Raw genomic sequence first — 20,578 nt, 5'->3', positions numbered from 1 at the left:
CCCATGGACCAGAGCACACCAGGCACTTCTGTCTTCCACTGCCTCCCACAGTTCAGTCAAACTCATGCTGGTAGCTTCAAGAACACTATCCAACCATCTCGTCCTCTGTCATCCCCTTCTCCTTGTGCCCTCCATCTTTCCCAACATCAGGGTCTTTTCCAGGGAGTCTTCTCTTCTCATGAGGTGGCCAAAGTATTGGAGCCTCAGCTTCAGGATCTGTCCTTCCAGTGAGCACTCAGGGCTGATTTCCTTAAGCATGGATAGGTTTGATCTGCTTGCAGTCCATGGGACTCTCAAGAGTCTCCTCCAGCACCATAATTCAAAAGCATCAATTCTTTGGCAATCAGCCTTCTTTACGGTCCAGCTCTCACTTCCATACCTCACTACTGGGAAAACCATAGCTTTTACTATACGGACCTTTATTGGCAAGGTGATGACTCTACTTTTTAAGATGCTGTCTAGGTTTGTCATTGCTCTTCTCCCAAGAAGCAGACGTCTTTTAATTTTGTGGCTGCTGTCACCATCTGCAGTGATCATGGAGCCCAAGAAGGAGATATGATAGCTGTCTTCAAATATCTTAAGGGAAGAGGGAACATGCTTGTTTTCTCCTGATCTGGGGGGTAGGACTTGAACCAATGGCTTCATGTTACAAGAAAGGAGATTCCGACTAAACATTTGGAAAAACTTTCAGACAGTAAGAGCTGTTTGGCAGTGGAACAGATTCCTACGAGAGGTGGTGGACTCTCCATCTTTAGTTTTTTAAGATAGGTTAGATGGCCATCTGTCATGGATGCTTTAGCCGAGATTCTTGCATTGCAAGGGGTTGGACTAGATGACCCTTGTGTACCTTCCAGCTCTAAGATTCTATGACAGGGGTCAGCAACCTTTTTCAGCCATGGGCCGGTCCACCGTCCCTCAGACCATGTGGTGGGCCAGACTATATTTTGAAAAAAATAATGAACGAATTCCTGTGCCCCACAAATAACCAAGAGATGCATTTTAAATAAAAGGGCACATTCTACTCATGTAAAAACATGCTGATTCTCGGACCGTCCGCAGGCCGGACTGAGAAGGTGATTGGGCTGCATCCAGCCCCCGGGCCTTAGGTTGACTACCGCTATTCTATGATATCCTCAGAGAAGCTCCTTTCTACACCTTTTTCAAGCTGTGCAGTATTATTCTCGAAGTACAGTGATGAGAACTGGTCACATATTCCAAGCACTGTTGCACCACAGATTTGTATAAGGGCATCGTGACATTGGCAGATTTATTTTCAACTATTTTCCTAATGATCTCCAATATAAGAGCTCGCTTTTTCCACAGCAGCCACACATAGGGCCAATGTTTTCCTTGAGCCACCTACCACAACCCAAAGAACTCTTTCCTGGTCAGTTACTGCCAGCTCAGATCCCATCAGCATATATGCAAAGTTCGGATTTAATCCCTCCCCCCCCCCCATGTGCATCACTTTACATTTGCTTACACTGACTCACATTTGCCATTTTAACATCCTTTCCTCTGGTTTGGAACAATCATTTGCGACCTCCTTAGAACTGTAAAGTTGGAAGGGACCACAAGGGTCATCTAGTCCAACCCCCTGCAATGCAGGAATCTTTTGCCCAACACTGGGCTCAAACCTACAATCCCAAGATTAAGAGCCTCATGCTCTACCGACTGAGCCATGCGCCATAATTCTTGCTGTCCCTTTTTCTTTTTTACTACCTTAAATAATTTGGTGACTTTGCCATTTCACGGCTTACCCCTAACCCCATCCTCCAGCATCCACTATCAAATCCAACTGGTATCCTTCATGCAACCTTACAACAAACAGTTACAACATACCAGTTTACTTATCTTCCTATTTAGCAAAGATCTGACCGTCCTCCCTAAAACCTTTCTATGAAAGAGATTTGTCCCTGTGCACAGTCCTAGTCCAATTTAAACCAGAGACTCCCTTAGAGGTGTGTTCAAAACATTTCCACCAGTTGGCAGGTCTTGATGTGAGACCTGTAGCTGGGCTTCCAACAACCATTTGATCTGCTGCACGTAGCAAGCGCTCACGCTTATCTTGCTGGTTCTCTGCAACTCAAGCCGCTTTTAATGCTTTTAAAGGCGCATGAGGAGGCCACAGCAGGTTTCCCCCTCTCCCCAAGTAGCTGGCAATCCTACCCACAGGAGTAAGAGCCAAGGAATAATTGGAAATCCCAATCCTCTAGTAATTCCTTCATCTCCTGGGACCTTTCAAATACCCACCTACACCCTGCTGAAATTTCTTCATCTACACAAGCATTAAAAGTGCCGGAGCCCTGTCCTCTTTTCTCACCTGGGTCCCCTACTGCTTAACCTGAAATTTAAGCATGCAACCTTTTAATCTTTTTTTGCAGAAAGCTTCTCACAAGGCATTTGGGGCAGACATTGGCTCTGGAATTCAACTGTTCTCTTCTTATAGCTCAGCGGCAGCATAGGCGCCGACTCCATGGGGCTTGAGGGGGCTTGAGCCCCCTCAAAAAAATTTTTGGGGGGGCTCAGCCCCCCCAATAATCTCGGGCGCCGCCGCCGTCCCCCGCCTCCTCCCCACCTGCTCCCCCGCCAGCCAGCCAGCCAGCCGCGCGCCCTAGCCGGAGAGCCCCGGCCGTCCCCCGCGAGATTAGGGAATCCCCGGGGCGGGGGCTCCTGCCTCTAGCCCCAGGTTTCCCGCCTATCAGCTGTTCCGGAGCTGATTAATAGGCAGCAGCACGCTCTCCCCTATTCGCTCACGAGGGGGCGGCGCCACTTTATTTGCATATTCATGAGCTTATTTGCATATTCATGAGCTTATTTACATTTCACGAGCTTTCCGGGGCCCCCCAATATTTTTTATAAGTCCGCGTCCCTGAGCGGCAGAGCACATGCTGTGCATCCAGAAGGTCCCTGGTTCAACCCTCAGGCATTTCCAGGTAAGGCTGGCAGAGATCTCCAACCTGAATTTCTGGAGGGCCACTGCCAGGTAGCCATCATTAATGCCACTGGGTGAGATGAGCCAAGGGTCTGACTCACAACAAAGTAGCTTCCTGTGTTCTTATTATGAGGCGTATTTTGCCATATTTGTTTTTAGCACTGTAATTTTTACATGTTCTAACAACTGATCGTAGAATTGTAGAGTTGGAAGGAACCACAAGGGTCATCTAGTCCAGCCCCCTGCAATGCAGGAATCTTTTGCCCAACGTGGGGCTCGAACCCACAGCCCTGAGATTAAGAGTCTCATGCTCTACCGACTGAGCTACCCAGGACTATTGTTTACATTGTGCACAGCACTGGTATCCTTTACGAGGAAAGGTGGTATATAAATGGAATAATTATTACTGATCAAAACTTAAAATATGAATCCTTCAGATGTTAACTCAGCGTTTTCAACTTAGGTTTGTATTTCTAGCTACTAACATGTAGATTTGGGAATGAATTTTGTACAAGAAATTTGTTTTGTTTTGTTTTGCCTTTCTCAGAGAAACTTGAGGCATCCAGAAGACTGTGCAACTTCAGATATGGTAGCTCACCTTGGGCCAATCACAGTCTCTCAGCTCAACCTACCTCGTAAGACTGTTGTGAAGATAAAGTGGGGAAAGGAGAACCATGGGCACCACTTTGAGCTCCTTGTGGGGGGAAGGTGATATAAAATATGTAATAATAATAAATAAAGCACTCCTGGAATTGGATGTTGTCTCCTCTGGCTTCCTGTTGGTGAAATGCTATTACAGTGGTACCTTGGGTTACGACTTAATTCGTTCTAGAGGTCCGTTATTAACCCGAAACCGTTCTGAACCTGAGGCGAACTTTCACTAATGCGGCCTCCCGCTGCTGCCGTGCTGCCGGCACGCAATTTCCGTTCTCATCCTGGGGCAAAGTTCGTAACCCGAGGTACTACTTCTAGGTTAGCGGAGTTTGTAACCTGAAGCGTTTGTAACCCAAAGTGTTTGTAACCTGAGGTACCACTATATAAGGAAATCATGTGGATTAATCTCTGGCTCCTTGATTGTTAACAAGTTTCTGACTATAAAAAGCCACCTCATCCTTTGCCAGATAAGCCTGGCTTCGTCTACTATGACTGCAAGGGGGTCTTTTCCAGTCCTGCTACATTTTTAGGTAAATCAATCCATTTTTCTCTTTTCTATTTATTTATTTTAGAGTACATTGTTTCAAAAATTAAGTGCATGCTTCTTGGCTCGACACCCATCTGATTAATAGTCTCTCTTCCCTTCTGCAAAAACCAAGCTGTACGTCACAGTCCTCTTTGCACAGTGCAGTGAGCAACATATAACCAAACAAATCCTCCCTGACATATTAAGCTTTCTCGGCCGCATCCAATATTTCCTCTAGTCTTCTCGGGACTGGCGTGGTCCTCCATTAAAGTCTCAAAGCATCAAGCGGCAAAACCTTCCTGCCCTCCAGTCATGGCTTCAGAATAGAACGTTCTAAAAGTATTAATAAAAAAGGGGGCAGTGCGAGAAAGTACATTATTTTACTGCTTTCGTATTAGAACGCTGGGCTGAAATTGTGGCACTTTCACAGCTAAAAAGCTAGATCGGGGTAGCAAATGTGGCATCCTCCACTGTGCCATAAGAATTGCAGACATATCTGCGTTAGGCCTGGCATATATCAAAGTTCACATCTGAGCCTAGGAAGATATAAAGGCCGGCTCTATCGTCAGGCACAGGTCACCTCAGGCAGTAGATTCTGTGATGCAGGGGGCAGCAGTGCCAGTCACTCCTTCTAAGCCATTCTCCTGTTAGAGGACAACAAAAAATAAATGTGTGCATCATGTAGTGTGTCCTGTCCCCACCCCCAAGCTAGACAGATGCCCTCAATTACATGGAGGGTGCTGTCCCATTATAAATGCTGAAGTAAGAATCAATGGCTAGCTGCTCAGCTTCTATAGGGAGACACTGCATTGTCCTTTGCCCCATGCAGCAATTGCCTTGCGTTGGCACTGGGAGGTCCCTTCCCCCCTTCAGCTATCATATGTGGCATGGATTCCTGGCTGGCATCACCCAGAGCCATTTACTCCGCAGGCTTCTTTTGGCAAGGTAGCTGCTTTCTACTTGTGGTCTGCTGGCCACAGTGGCGGGACATGAGCGCAACAGTTTCTCTCCCCACTGGTGTTTCCTAGCAATCAGTATTCAGGGGCACGCTGCCTGGTTACTCTCACAATCCCTGGTTACTATCAGCAGCAGCGGTGGCATAATTGGTGTATGCCGAAAATCAGCTTCACTGCCTCTCCGATATTTTGCCACTGGAAGAACCATATTACAGTGGTACCTCGGGTTAATTCGTTCTGGAGGTCCATTCTTAACCTGAAACTGTTCTTAACCTGAGGTACCACTTTAGCTAATGGGGCCTCCTGCTGCTGCCGTGCGATTTCTGTACTCATCCTGAAGCAAAGTTCTTAACCTGAGGTACTACTTCCGGGTTAGCGGAGTCTGTAACCTGAACCGTCTGTAACCCAAGGTTACAGCAATAAAAGGTAAAAGTTAAAGGACCCCTGGATGGTTAAGTCCAGTCAAAGGTGACTATGAGGTGCGGCACTAATCTCACTTTCAAGCCGAGGGAGCCAGCATTTGTCCACAGTCAGGTTTCCGGGTCATGTGGCCAGCATGACTAAACCGCTTCTGGCGCAATGGAACACTGTGACGGAAACCAGAGCGTACAGAAACGTCATTTACCTTCCTGCCACAGCGCTACCTGTTTATCTACTTGCACTGGTGTGCTTTCGAACTGCTAGGTTGGAAGAAACTGGGACAGAGCAACAGGAACTCACCCTGTCATGGGGATTCAAACCACCGACCTACTGATCGGCAAGCCCAAGAGGCTCAGTGGTTTAGACCACATCGCCGCCCGTGTCCCAATTTACCTTTACCTATTACAGCAATACTTCCACACAGCAATAAAGGCAAATGGATATGGCTTCGCAGACACAAGCCAGTCCAACCTGTGTCTACAGGCCCACCAAATTTAGCAATGCATACATTGTTGCTCATACTTGATGTAAATACCATCCCCCCACAGTGACTGCTTGCGCAGAATGGGAAGCAGCTCGAGTTTTTAAAAATGGGGAGGAGATGGAAGAACATACCCATTTTTATATCCACACTATGAAATTAGTTTCTTCAGCTTTAAAGGAAGTACAGTGGTACCTCGAGTTAAGAACTTAATTCGTTCTGGAGGTCTGTACTTAACCTGAAACTGTTCTTAACCTGAAGCACCACTTTAGCTAATGGGGCCTCCTGCTGCCGCCGTGCCGCCACAGCACGATTTCTATTCTCATCCTGAAGCAAAGTTCTTAACCTGAGGTAATATTTATGGGTTAGCGGAGTCTGTAACCTGAAGCGTATGTAACCTGAAGCGTATGTAACCCGGGGTACCACTGTATAAGGAAACAGAATTGGGGGGGGGTTGGAATTCATGCAACCTAAAGAACACTGGCACCAGATGGGAATTTTTGTCTCAATGCAAATAGCTACACCAGTGAGGGAAAGGATTCTTACATGTGATTTATATGAAATAGTTCTCAACCACCCTTCATCACAAAATTTCACGGCAATGTCATGACAATGGCTAGTGGGGATTAAACCTTTCAGGCCTGCGTGCAATGTCCCAATCCTTCCCCCCACAGTCCTCCACCACCACAGCTATTTGCATGGGGTGGGGGGGACCCACATTACTGGTTAAATGCAAAAACAAACTTTCATTTATCCCCATCAGATTTCTACATAGCAACCTGGAGGCTCTCCTACCTAAAAGATAGCAAAATCAAATATTCAGGACTTTGTATAGTCTCCATTTTCTCTATACCAGAAATGTACCACATACCAGGTGTTATTGCCCTTTGGTTCAGCTGTCCACAAAACACATGCCAAGTCCTTTGACAGAGCTAGGCACGCTTCAGATGCTTTTCGCATGCCAGATGGATGGCAGTGCAGGCTAAGAAGCTGAAGAAAGCCTTTTTAAAAAAAGAAGACGAAGAAACGAACCTACTTTCTACAACCAGTGCACCTTTTACACTGACATTACAGACATGGGGAAAGAAGCGGGTCACCAGGGGTCCTTCATGAGATCAGATCACACACACCTATCTTCCAGTAATCCGGAATAACCGCCGATTATCAGCACCTGATTCTGTCCTCAGAGCACTAAAGCAGATTACAGCTGCCACTCCGAGCATAAACAGACAGCAACGAACCGAGAAACAAAGGAGAGGCGAGCGTGCCTTCGCCGGAGTAACGGAGAAGGCGCCCGATTTCCTGGGGAACTTACAGAGGGATTTGGAGCCTTTCAGCCCGAGACTAGAAGTCTTGCGAGTGCCACCGGGTCCAACGGGGGCTGGCTCCCTGAGGAGGATCCTAGCCGACGTGCCAAGCGACCGTGTGAATGCGCCAGAAGCGACATCGCTTCCTGGGCTGACACAGCAAAAACGTCCGCTCGCAAACCGGAGGATCGCTCGACCCATACATTACGCGTGGTCGGTCAGTCGGCGGAGGAGAGGGGGCTGCCTGGCCTAAAGAACGAGCCAGGAGGATAGGCGGGCCTGGGCATTTATTTTAGCCGGGGAAGCATCCTCCCTCCCTCGCCCGCCCGGCTGCCTTCGCTGCACTGGCCAGCATCCAAGTCAGGGATGCCTGTGCAAGGGCGCCCTTGGGCCACACCGGCCTGGCCCTCCGGAGTCCGACCCCCGCTGCCAACATCGTGACACAGCAGGGCCCTCTGCTCGTCGCACGGTCCCCGATGCGCCACCGGCCGGCACCTGGGGGCGAGCCGCGCAGGAGGAGCACCGCACGCAAGCGATGCCGCAGCGCCTTCCTCCGGCTGCCCTCGCCTGCCTGCCCTTGCATTCCGCCGAGTCTGCTCACTCCATCGCAGCAGTGAAGCGGCTGTCTTCTCTCCCCGCCGGCCTGTTAACCTCCCAGCCCCTCTCCCCACCGGCTCGCCCTCCTCCCTCTCCCCTTCCCCGGTCCCCAGCCGCTCTGCGATGCAAAACCCCCACCTTGCGCCGCACCAGCTCGCTCGCCTCGCTGCACCTGCTTCTTCGGCTGCGCGGCGGCGGCGGGGGGGGGCGGGTTCCAACTCCGGGAATCGGCGCGCGCGCGCAGCGCCCCAGCACCACCACGGCTCGGCCGGCCGGCGCCTTTGGCCACCACCCCCTTTCTTTTCTGTCGATTGAACCTTAAAGGCAAGGGCCGCGCGTGATTCCCCACCCTCCGACAGAAAAGGGGTTGGCTCAACGGAAGGCCCTTCCCCGCCTCCTCGCAACTACAAGGCAGGCCGAGGCCACCCAGGCGGCTTTGCGCTCGGCTTCGGAGCCGAGAGAGCTGCTCGCCCGCGCCAGACGAGGGACGGAGATGGGAAATAAAGGCGGCGAAGGATCGGCCCGCCGCGTTCTGCACTTACTGGATTCTTGGGATGCGACCCCAAATTAGTGTAGAGCCGCGGAGAGATTCGCCTTTGGCTCAAATTAAGCGGCATTTTCACGCTGGCAGCTTTGGGGATGCCTCCACGCCGCCCCATCCCGAACAATGCTTTCCCCCTCATCCCTGTGCAAACGATAAAACAGAGCTAAAATTTGTTCATTTCGCACCAAAAGGTGCTTTTTCCTTCTTCAAAAAAACCCAGCCCCCCCAAACGCAGTTGTTATATGGGGTTTATTAGAAGCATTTATGTGCTGCTGTTTTCCTGCGCTGAAAAGTGATACAATATTATAATATAGGCTTGTGCAGTCCTATTTTTCTAGAAAAGGAGGTGCCAGAGCTCACCACGAGCTTCTCCCTTGTTCTCCTAGAGTGCCAATTCTAAGACCTAAGAAGTGCCAAAGTTGAGGTCCAGTGAGCTCCTGCTAAAAAAGAAAGAAAGCCCTGGGCTTGCGTATTTGTATAATACAGTAAAATATAATACAGACTTCTGTAAGGTGCCATGGGGTGCACTTTGGCACTTTTAGACCCTGGGTGCATTGCCACTTTAGATGGCAATGCACATTACTTCACATACATGGTCTCTTCCAGACAACCATAAGAACAGAAGAAGGGCTGCAGCCCATCTAGTTCAGCATCCTGTTTTCATAGCAGCCAACCAGTTGCCTGTGGAAAACCCCCAAGCAGGATTCAAACGCACTCTCCCCTCCTGTGGCTTCCAGAAACTGGTATTCTGAAGCACTGTTTCCTCCAACATAGGGTCTGAAGAACAGAAGAAGAGTCCTGCTGGGTCTCTCAGCATCCTTTCTCACAGTGGCCAACCACATTGGATCCCCACCAACTGGTATTCAGAGGTATACCACCTCCAATACTAGAGGTAGTACATAGCCATAATGACTAGTAGCCACTGATAGCCTTATCCACCATGAATTCATAATAATACCTTCAAAAAGTCATCCAGGTTGGTGGTCATCACTACATCTCGTGGAGAACAATTGCCATAATTCTAATTGTGAGCTGGCTGAAATAGTACCTCCTTTTTGTTAGGATATTTCCGTTCCACCTTAAAAGGGAGCAGGATGTTTGTGTCACAGCCTGCGTATTTCCTGTTCACAGGATATTTATGTTAGCTATTGCTTTCGTTTCTCTCTCTGTCGAAGACACTGACGCAGAACAGTCATGTCTTTCTTTGTTCTGATCACAGATAGGTAGCCATGTTGGTCTGCCATAGTCAAAATAAAAAAATAAAAAAATTCCTTCCAGTAGCACCTTAAAGACTAACTAAGTTAGTTCTTGGTATGAGCTTTCGTGTGCATGCACACTTCTTCAGATACACTCAACACTGTTCTGATCAACGCTGAATAAAAGCTTATAAATAATGCTCTCCTGAGTGCGACTTCTGGCTGTGCATTATCTGCTGATAAGAGTGTGCACGAGCCCTGGAATGTGGCAAGGTATTTCCAGGGAACTCGTGTCGCTAATAGCTCATACTGCGTGACTACGGGAGGTCGATGGATCGTCCAGCAGCCGGCTTGGGGGCCATGATGGACTTTATCTCCCTGGCAGTATCCCAACACTTTTGCCTGTCCTGGATCTTCCAAATTCAGCTTTTTTGGGTGACCCTGGGTTCTAATACCCATCTACGGTACTTTCTCCATATCATGCATAATTGTACACATCTAAATAATGTCCCCACTACAGTACTCCCCTTTACTCTAAACTCAGTACTGCAAATATTGTAAGCTTTCTTCACAATAAAGTTGCCCCAGCTCCTTGGTTATTTTGATTGTCCTTTTATGTGCCTTTTCCAGTTCTACAATATCCTTTTCTGAGTTACAGTGACAAGAATTGTATACAGAGTTCCAAGTCCAGTTGCACTTTAGATATGCATAATAACATTATTATATTGGCAGTTCTGTTTCCACTTCCTTTCCTGCCAGAATTACTTACGTTAACAAAATCTGCCTTGTTCACTGTAACGACCTTTTTGAATATGTAGGTGTGAGCTGGTCGCTTTGAAGCTATTAACCCATGATAGATGTTGAATTCTTTGGCATTTCATAGATAAGTAATCTTGCCACGTAGCAACCAGTTTTGCTGGTTTTAATATTAATACTTTACCTTGCACAAAACCTCCACCCAGGTTTTAAATTTGTTTAATGATGCAGAATTGCCTAGGGAGGAGATGGGTTTGTGATGTCACTGATGTTAGCCAATATATACCTTCCTTGCTCAGATTTTCAGGCTACTCCACTATAAAAACATCTACCATCAAGCCCGGCTTTTCAAGATCTCATTTAGAAAGCATGAAAACCAGCACCATCACTTTGAAAATGTCTTATCAGTCTTCACTGTATTGGGGCTGTTTGAAGTACCTGAAATAACCTTTGGAATGATTTATTAAAGATAATGCTAACAGCCAATAAAGGAAATCCATGGGTCAAGGTTTAACTGTGTCTTTAGAGAACTTTCCACAGTCGTTGATAAAATAATGTTTAAAGAATATAAGGATGTATCAAAATGGGATCCCTGCAAACTAAGTAAAGGTTAGTTGCACACTAAAAAGCCTGACACTAATAAATAGCTTTTTTAGTGCAGTGAACACTTGTTTTCACAGCAAAGGGAACTCCCTGTTCAGGTGCAGGGATGTAATCAAGGAAAAATGGGAGCATGAGGGATATATTTGGCTTATTTGCTAAAGCAACTTCTTCAAAACAGCCTTAACAGATTACAGATTAGCAGTGGGTGAATACTGTCTAATTTTCTTAGTGTCTTGCATGTTGGGGCATTGTTTTTATCTGTTTAGGAATCACTTCTCCTAAAGTAATAATAATAATAATTTATTATTTATACCCCGCCCATCTGGCTGGGCTTCCCCAGCCACTCTGGGCGGCTTCCAAAAAATTACTTCAGAGTAATTTCACACTACAATAAAAGTAATTGAAAACATAGAAAACATAGAAAAATAGTTTAAAAGAATTGTGTGCGCGTGCACACACACACACACACACAATTTCAAATCCAGTAGAGATACCAACTGGAGTTAAAAAAACAACAACAACACCAACATCTATTTGGAAGGCTCGTGGAAAGAGGAAAGTCCTCAACAGATGCCAAAAGGACAAAAGAAAAGGCACCTGTCTGATATGCAAGGGGCAAGGCAACAAGATGGCCATGCCCCCTCCTGGGCCTGCAGGCCAGATACTTCCTTGTCTATGTTTCATGTTGGCGGCATCCCTAGCATGGCTCCAGCTTGGTGGGGTGTGGCCCTGTTTCCATGGGCACTGTGGATGTCATAGAATCATAGATTTGTGGCAATGGAAGGGGCACTGAGGGTCATCTGTTCCAGCTCCCTGCAATGCAGGAATCTTAACTAAACCATCCAGGACAGATGACCATCCAACCTCTGCTTAAAAACCTCCAAGGAAGGAGAGGCCTTTGCCTTCTGAGGGAGTCTGACTGTTCCACTGTCAAACAGCTATATCAGAAAATTCTTCCTGATGCTTAGTCAGAATCTCCTTTCTTGGAACTTGAGTTCATTGGTTCCCTTGGCTTCCGGTTCCGCTCTGCCTTAATGGAGGCAGCCACCATGACAGCGGGAGATCGTTGGCAAAGCAAGGATGTGTCACACACAGGAAGAACAAGGATATATTTTGAGTTCCTCACTTGTAGTTTTATAAATCATTTAAAGTGTCAACATGAATAGAAATTATTAATATTGCAGTTGTTGTATGGGGATTATTATTATTACTGGAACGTAATGGAAATTAATAAGATTTTGGAATGCAGAAATAAAGAAAATCAACAAATCATCAAATCTAGCACGCGGGGGGGCACTTTATCTAAATTATATAATTCGGTATTTGAATGATTGGTATTAATAATTGTATTATAAATTGGTATTGTTATAATGAGGCTATTATTGGATTGTAATTGAAAACTAATTAAAATTATTCTGAAGTCATTGATTTCCTCAAGAACAGGGAAAAACAAGCTTGCTCCATCTGGGAAACCCAGACAGATGGGCGGGGTAGAAATAAATTAGTAGTAGTAGTAGTAGTAGTAGTAGTAGTAGTAGTAGTGACAGCCCTTTAGATATTTGAAGACAACTATCATATGTCCTCTCAGTCATCTCTTGTCTAGGCTAAACGTATACAATTCCCTTAACTGTTCCTCATAAGGCTTGGTTTCCAGACCCTTGATCATCTTGGTCACCCTCCTCTGAACATGTTCCAGCTTGTCAATATACTTCTTAAATTGTGGTGACCAAAACTGGACACAGTACTCCAGCTGTGGACACAGTACTCAAGGCAGAACAGAGTGGTATTATTGCTTCCCTTAATCTGGACACTATACTTCTGTCCATGCAGCCTAGAATAGCATTAGCAACTAGCTCCAACACACCAACTGCATCTTCAAATCCAGGATCAATGGTCAATGGTGTTGTTGTCCCACTATCCTGCATCCTAGGTCTCTTATCTATGTCAGCATTTCCCAGCACTGCTTCAAAAAGAAAATTGGGGGGGGGGGGACGACAGAGGTGAAAGATGGTGGGAAGCAGGAATGATGGGGAAATCCTTCTGCTCCCAGCAATTGGTTGGCCTACTGTACAGGTTATTTATCTACTATCTCTTTTGGAATGTGGTTTGTTTGTTTGTTTGTTTGTTTGTTTGTTTGTTTGTTTGTTTGTTTACTGCCCTGCTTTCAACCTATGTGGACATTTTCTTCATCTGCCAACGGTCACCATTCACTCAGGAGACAACTGTGGTTGTCAGAAAGCTAGTCCATCCCTGTGTATGCTTCAAGCCTTTGTATCCATAGCTGAAGGACTTCTGCAGTGAAACAAACCAACTAACCATGAGCAGAAGTAAGGTGGCCAGGTGAAAAGGGGGATAGGACTCCTGCACCTTTAATAGTTGTGTAGAAGAGGTGGAGTTTGATTGACAAGCTACATCTTCATCTGCTATATCTCCCTGTTCTGCTTCTGGCTACTCCATACAAAAGCAGGCCACACCACCAGTTTCATAATCTCCCCAAGGCAGCACTATGTTATCTGGCAAATGTTTACTTCTAGTTTTAAGTAGGTGTGCAACTTTGTGTGAGAGACAATAAGCCATCTGATGAAAGTGATACAGAAATGTTGAAAGGCTTAGGGCTCCTAATTATTTGGTTACCAGGTGTAATTAACTATGGTGTAAGCAACTGACATCATCATTCTTATGACGTGAGATATTTGTCTCTTTGCCAAAAAGAATTTTGATCCGTTTTTCACAAGGAACCTATTATCCAGCTCTTCCTTATACAATGTTCTATATAAACCTAAAAGAGGAATAACTTGTTTGACAGAGACTGCCTTTTGTGCTATCATTCCTGACTCTGTCTTAAGGAATATGTTTGTTCACCTACAAGCTTTAAATTATACAGGAGTAAATTTAAAGTAAAGCTAGTGAAGTGAAGTTCAGGCATTCCCCCCTCCCCACATACCTGCGTACTACTCACATGGCTCCAGGAAATAAACAAACAAATAGAATCATACTAGGAAATGCTGGGGAGGATGTTATATAGATGGTATATAACACCAGTAAAATTGGGTAAAATGTATAAAGTGTGTAATAAATGTTGGAAGTGTAAGGAGACAGAAGGAACATTTTGCCATATGTGGTGGGAATGTAAGAAGGTAAAAAGCTTCTGGGAGATGATTTATAATGAGTTAAAGAAAATGTTGAAATATACTTTTGTTAAAAAACCTGAAGCTCTCTTGTTGGGAATACTGGATAATGAAATTAGTAAAAAAAGATGTGAAATTAGTTTTATATGCAGTAACAGCAGCCATAATTTTGCTGGCACATAAATGGAAACAGGAAGAGATGCCCACGAAAGAAGAATGGAGGATGAAACTGATGGAATATGCAGAAATGGACAGATTGACGGGGAGAATTAGGAACCAACGTGATCAGAGATTCTCCGATGACTGGAAGAAATTTACAGAGTATATCAAAAATTTATGTGATGAGCAAATAACGTTCGTTGGCTTTCAAGAAGCTCTGTGAAATTACTGTTAGAAATATTGTTTAAAAAATATGATGTGATTAAGAGTATATAATATTGGGAAATGTGAGACAAGGATAAAAAAAACAACGGAAAATTATCAGACAAGTTGAGGGAAGTTCTGGAAAAAAGGGTTTAAGTTAAAAATGGATGTATAATTTTGTAAAAATGTTTTGGGTTTTTTTTTTGATGGAAAATCTAATAAAAAATATTTATTTTTAAAAAAAGGAAATGCTGGAGAGAGCTGGGGAGTCCTCATGGCTCGTGAGGAGCCTCCCCGGAGCCCAAAGAGACTGTCAGTGAGGATGGAGGAAGCCCCAAATAGACTGGAGGTACACCGGAGCTTTGTTTAGGCTGCTCAGCTTCCCAGTCTAACAGCTGACACACAGCGTAGAGCAGCAACAGCAGCAGTCACTTTCCCACACGTCCTTCAGCCTCCAACTGGCCCCAAAGTTTCAACTGTAGTTGAGGAGAGAGTTGTGTGGCGAGAGAGAGGGAGAGAGATCTGAAGAGCAGGGGAAACATTTTAGTGGGTGCTGCCCACTTTATTTCACTTACGCACCCAAGGTCCTGGAATGTAACCACATAAGGTGGGGGGGCTGGCTGCCTGTATAGTAGCCGAGTACAGTAAATTAAGTAACATGGTCCAGAAATTCAACCATTCAGTTGCATACAAGCAAAATGGTACATGTTTATTCAGAATAAGTCAAGTCCCACTATATTTAATAGGACTTTCTCTCTAGTAAGTGTGTTTAGAAGTGCTCCCATAAGAATTCAGTGCTACCTGATGTAAGAATGGGAACCACATTCAAGTCTGTTTAATGCAATCGCTTTTCAACTACAAAGACTACCTTTTCTTGCTATATTCAAATAAGGCAAGAGTTTGTGTGAATGACCCTCCAGAACTCACAGAGCAAATGGTCAGCTATTTCCATATATGGCACCATGTGCATATTCCAATTCAGGAAGCCAGAAAAGGTCTGGACCTTTCTCCTAACAAATAAGTTTGCTAACCTACCATATCACTTCCAGGGGTATGGTGTCAGGAACGTGGACTCCTAGAGCGCAGGGGAAGAGTTAGACTCAGAAATTGAATTAAGTGGACGAGGGACCGACTCTGCAGATGAGAGCTGGCTGACAGAGTCGAGAAAGGGCAGTTCGACACCCCCCCCTTCCCAGGGAAGACTCTGTTAGCTCTAAGAAGAGGAAGAGTTGGAAGGCAGCCAGAGCGTTGCTAGGCAATCAGCAGATAAGCAGCGGTCTGAGTCTGTGTTGAGTGGAAGTGGGGAGGGGGAAGGCCAGCCTCTCAGTCCTCGTTCAAGGCGACTGGATAAGATCAGAGGGCAATGGAAGGGCAAGAGGGAAAAGGCGGGAGTTTGGCGTCCTTCCTGCTGCGGGATGGACGAAGATTCAGACTGGCCAACTATTGTAAATGCAAGCAGGTGAGAAGCTGTGCTCTGGATGTGTCTTTTTTAAAATAAACTTACATACATAAAACTGCTGGAGAGTCATTCCTTCTTATCAGGGCTTGCTTGCCTACCAGAGATCATTACATGTGGCTTGGGCTGGATTTGAAGGCCGAACTCCAGGGGCTCCCAAACCACTACCCAGACAGTGACAGGTAATGAGGTTAAAGGCTAACATTTGCCTTGTTTGCACCATCAGTCAGAGCAACCAGACCCTTGGCTAATAAAAACCAACAGAGAGGGAACAGGTGGCTGGGCCAGGGAGGTGATCCTCCTTACGAGAGGGGGTGGTTCCTGCCTGTTTGAAGAAGGCAGTGGTAAAACCACTCTTTAAGAATACTTCCCTGGATTCAGAAAACCTAACTAACTACTGACCAGTTGCTAATCTCCCTTTCCTGGGCAAAGTTCTGGAGCAAGTGGTTGCAGACCTGATCCAAGTGCTTTTGGAAGAAACTGATTTTCTGGATCCATTTCAATCGGCCTGGTTTTGGCACAGAAACTGCTTTGGTTGCCTTGTATGGTGACCTCTGTCGAGAGAGAGACAAGGGAAACATCCCTGTTAATTCTTCTCGACCTCTCAGCGGCTTTCGATACCATCGACCATGGTATCCTTCTGGAGTGACTCTCTGAACTAGGGATGGGTGGCACCGCTTTGCAGCGGTTCCAGCCCTACTTGGATGGTCGTTCCCAGAGGGTGTTACATGGGGAATGCTCTTCAGCCCCGTGGAACCTTCAGTGTGGGGTTCTGCAGGGCTCAATCCTACCCCCCATGTTGGTTAATTTCTATATGAAACTGCTGGGTGGGGTTATCCGGAGATTCAGAGTATGTTGTCAGCAGTATGCTGATGACACTCAGCTCTATTTCTCCTTTATATTTGCAGGTGCGGTGGTAGAAGCGCTGGACCAGTGTCTTGCCTCAGTAATGGCCTGGATGAGAGCCAACAAACTGAAGCTCAATCCACATAAGACTGAGGCACTGTTAGTGGGGGGTTCTCTAGACCAGATGGGTGGGAGATTGCCTGCTGTTGATGGGGTTACACTTCCTCTGAAGGAGCAGGTTTGTAGCTTGGGGATACTCCTGGATCTTTGGCTGTCGTTCGAGGCTCAGGTGGCCTCAGTGGCCTGGAGTGCCTTCCATCAGCTTCGGCTGGTGGCCCAGCTATGGCCCTATCTGGACAGAGATAGCCTAACTACTGTTGCCTATGCTCTGGTAACCTCAAGGTTAGATTACTGCAATGAGTTATACATAGGGCTGTCTCTGAAGACAGTTCAGAAACTTAAGCTTGTGCCGAATTCAGCAACCAGGCTGCTCACCAGAGCACTACGATTTGATCATATTACACCAATACTGGTGTGACTGCACTAGCTACCAATTAGTTTCCAGGCTCAATTCAAAGTGCTGGTTCTGACCTATAAAGCCTTAAATGGCTCAGGACCACAATACCTCAAGGACCGCCTCTTTCTATATGAACCTACTAGGACCCTGATATCATCTTCTGAGTCGTTTTTCATGTGCCTCCTCCTTGAGAGGTCTGGAGGATGGCAACACAAGAATGGGCCTTCTCTGCAGTGGCTCCCTGTCTGTGGAATGCTCTCCCTAGGGAAGTTCGCCAGGTGCCTTCATTATACACCTTTAGGCACCAGGTAAAAATGTTCCTTTTTAACCAGGCCTTTGGTTGATCTGATTGACATCTTATCCCCTTTCAAAATGTGGGTCTTTTTAGGGGGGGGATGTTATTGGGTTGTTGTATATATATTGTTTTTTATGTTGAATTTTTCTGTGAACCGCCCTGAGACCTCCGGGTATAGGGCGGTATATAAATTCAATAAAGGAGGAGGAGGAGGAGGAGGATTGGGGCAGGTTACCACAGTATCTCTCCTTCCTTCCTTGACTTTTTAGCCCAGTGTGGCTGGCTAGACATGTACATGGTTTCAGATGTTCATGTATTATGTTTATTTTAAATGTATATTATCTTTTTCTACAACAAAATAGTGCTTCTTTCCAAAGAAATGTATTGAGCACTAGAGCAGTAGAAGTTACCATTTTATTCCCAAATATGTGATTGTGCTATAAGAAGAAGAAGAAGAAGAAGAAGAATTTATTATTTATACCCCACCCATCTGGCTGGGCTTCCCCAACCACTCTGGGCGGCTTCCAAAAAAATATTAAAATACAGTAATATATCAAACATTAAAAGCTTCCCTAAACAAATTTGCTATAATTTGAGGGCATTTAAACTGCAAAAGTGCAGGCACCTGCAGTGTTTCTTTCTGATCAGGGTTAGCAAACTGCTTTTTGTTCATTTGTTGCCCTAACATATCAGGAATGTAAAACGATTGTAAAGCATGAAATGACTGCAGGGAGACCGGCAAGGAAGAGTTATGTGAAGTGAGTGTCTCACAACTGAAGTAATACACATTGCAATCTAAACAGAGTGCAGAGGATAAGACCATTAAGTCCATGCCCTAAAATTACTTCGTCACCCACACTGCTGCTTGTTTCCCCTCAAATCCAGCTATGTTAACTAGCCTTGGTATTTTGTCCTATCCCCTTATTTGCAGCTGTTTTGGTGCAATCAGAGGCTCCAGATGTCACAGTTAACGATGAGACAAGCAAGGATGCAGCTAGACAGCTCTGCCTGGATTCAAGTAGCCTCTAATAAGATATACGGTATCTGTTTCCACAGCCTTTCTTCAAAGCAATTCTATGCTAGCTTTCAGACCTCTTGCTAGCCACATTGCATATTCCCATTTGCACCTCACACTGCCATACTGATCACTGCTGCTTGGCTGCAGGGGGACAAACCAGCTCCCTGTGCCAGAGTGCAATAGTATGGCTGTAATCCAAAGCCACTTTACCCGAAAGTAAGCCCGAGTGAATTCAGTAGGACTTACCTCTGAGTAGACATTCTTAGGACTGCTGTAACAAACTTTTTACTGCCGAATCCAGCGTTCTCCTAGGATCCTTCACTTGTGTTGAGGCCCAAAAAATATTCAGTTCCCCTCTGACTGGACTATGGAATCCATGCCATTGATCTAAACTGTGTTGCACAATTGGATCTTGAAGTTTAGAAAACAAACACAAAACCTTGCTTTTCACTCACCTGAGTGCAAAGTACCCTGCCTGTGCTGCCTGATAATCCTGGGGTTTTCTAAAAGACTCAGATGACTGAGTAAGCAATTATAAACCCTGCCACCTGCTGGACACAGTTCCTTAGCTCAAAGGCCATGTTGCCAGCTGCAGTTACAACCCTGTGTGTGTGTTTGCACTGTAAAAACGACACCTATGGCTTTGACAACCTGGGATGTTCTGGCATACCTGCCAACACTTCACATTAACCCAGGAAAGTAAATATGAGTTGAGCTAATGACCTCAAAACCCACCTGGTCTATTTCATTGACATTTCACACATTTTGATCCAGGTTGGGAGTTGCAAATTAATTTTAATTAGGTCACCATGCAATAATTAAGTAGTTACACGTATTGCTGAACTTGTAATAAGGAGGATAAAAGGGCACACGTGACTGTGGCCAGGTTTCCATGTGTGCGTTTGCAAACACCCAGTCATTATTGGATGATGCACCTTCAGATGGTAAGAACATGGTATTTATCATGTCCTAGAAAACTTGACTTCTTATTAGTCCCAGATTTCAGAAGAGGGTTGCTAACTGACTTTTTGCTACGTGGTCCAAATTGGCAAACAAGGCAGGGATGTGGTTGGACTCCATCATCTCAGATGGATGTTTTATGGTGGATGTATCCTGCAATAAAGTCATAGCACAATTAGAGTGCATTTGAGGTGGATTTCCCCACACTGCCACATATTGCTGCCGGAGGAGCTACGGTACAACACGAAAAAAGGACAAAAAGAAATCAGAACATTGGGATTTCAGCAGGATATGCACTGATTGGAAACGAAGCAGTGTGATCACTCCAAAACTTTTGCAAAGTGGAATTTCATGTGACCACACCAGTAGCATCATGAGCATCATCACAATGGATGCACAATAGAAAGGACGCGTGGAAGGGTTCTGGCTTTGGCCATGCAGGCTGGGTGTCATGGGCCAGGAGGCAGCTTCACCTGCTGAGCAGCAGCCTGAAGGAGCAGAAGGCAAAGTGACACCTGCTGATGATCAGCCTTCTTGCTCCGGATGAGAACCAGCTGGCTCCAGCTTTCTTAAGCTGGGTTTCCAGCCTCAGTCAGTTGCTGGAAACATTCCTGGCCAGACCTTGCTGCTTCTTGCTTCCCATGACATTGGACCCTTGGCTTTCTTGACTCCTGGGTTGTCTGACTACGTGAACTAAGATGCTCCAGACCTTAGGACTGGACTGAACGTGGCAAGTACCCAACCCCTCCCCAAGACTCAGCTGGTTGGCTGGCTTCTCCCTCCACTGAGCTCCACCATGGCTGGCAGCACAAGACTATGACACTGGAGACTGATGGTCCAATGACATTGGGGGGGACTACTTGTTCTCCATTATTGATCTAAGGGTGCAATAATGTTATTGCTTCCAGACTTTTGGCAGCAAACATTATTAGCTTGAAGCCAACCAGCGATTGCCCCTTGTAAATTTGGACAGTAAGTATAGATTCAGCCAACCCCAAGCTTTTCCATAGGTTCCTTAGA

At 45.8% G+C, this 20,578-nt stretch overlaps 1 protein-coding gene across 7 annotated transcripts in view; it reads right to left on the bottom strand.

The window, feature by feature from the left end:
• LOC309525103 (monoacylglycerol lipase ABHD6-like) overlaps nucleotides 1-19,238 on the bottom strand; it is a 44,876-nt gene extending 25,638 nt beyond the window's left edge. Inside the window, exon 1 of one of the 7 annotated variants that reach the window (XM_082210498.1) lies at nucleotides 19,054-19,238. The gene's annotated coding sequence lies outside the window, so the exon portion shown is untranslated. The other 6 variants (XM_082210496.1, XM_082210497.1, XM_082210494.1 and 3 more) reach the window with 6 other exon arrangements.
• Between the last annotated feature and the right edge of the window lie 1,340 nt (nucleotides 19,239-20,578).

The sequence above is a fragment of the Podarcis vaucheri genome, assembly GCF_965113315.1.
Source record: "Podarcis vaucheri genome assembly, chromosome: 2".
In the NCBI taxonomy this organism is placed as follows: domain Eukaryota; kingdom Metazoa; phylum Chordata; class Lepidosauria; order Squamata; family Lacertidae; genus Podarcis; species Podarcis vaucheri.
The sequence above is the reverse complement of the archived record's forward strand: the minus strand, read 5'-3'. Positions and strand labels throughout refer to the sequence as shown.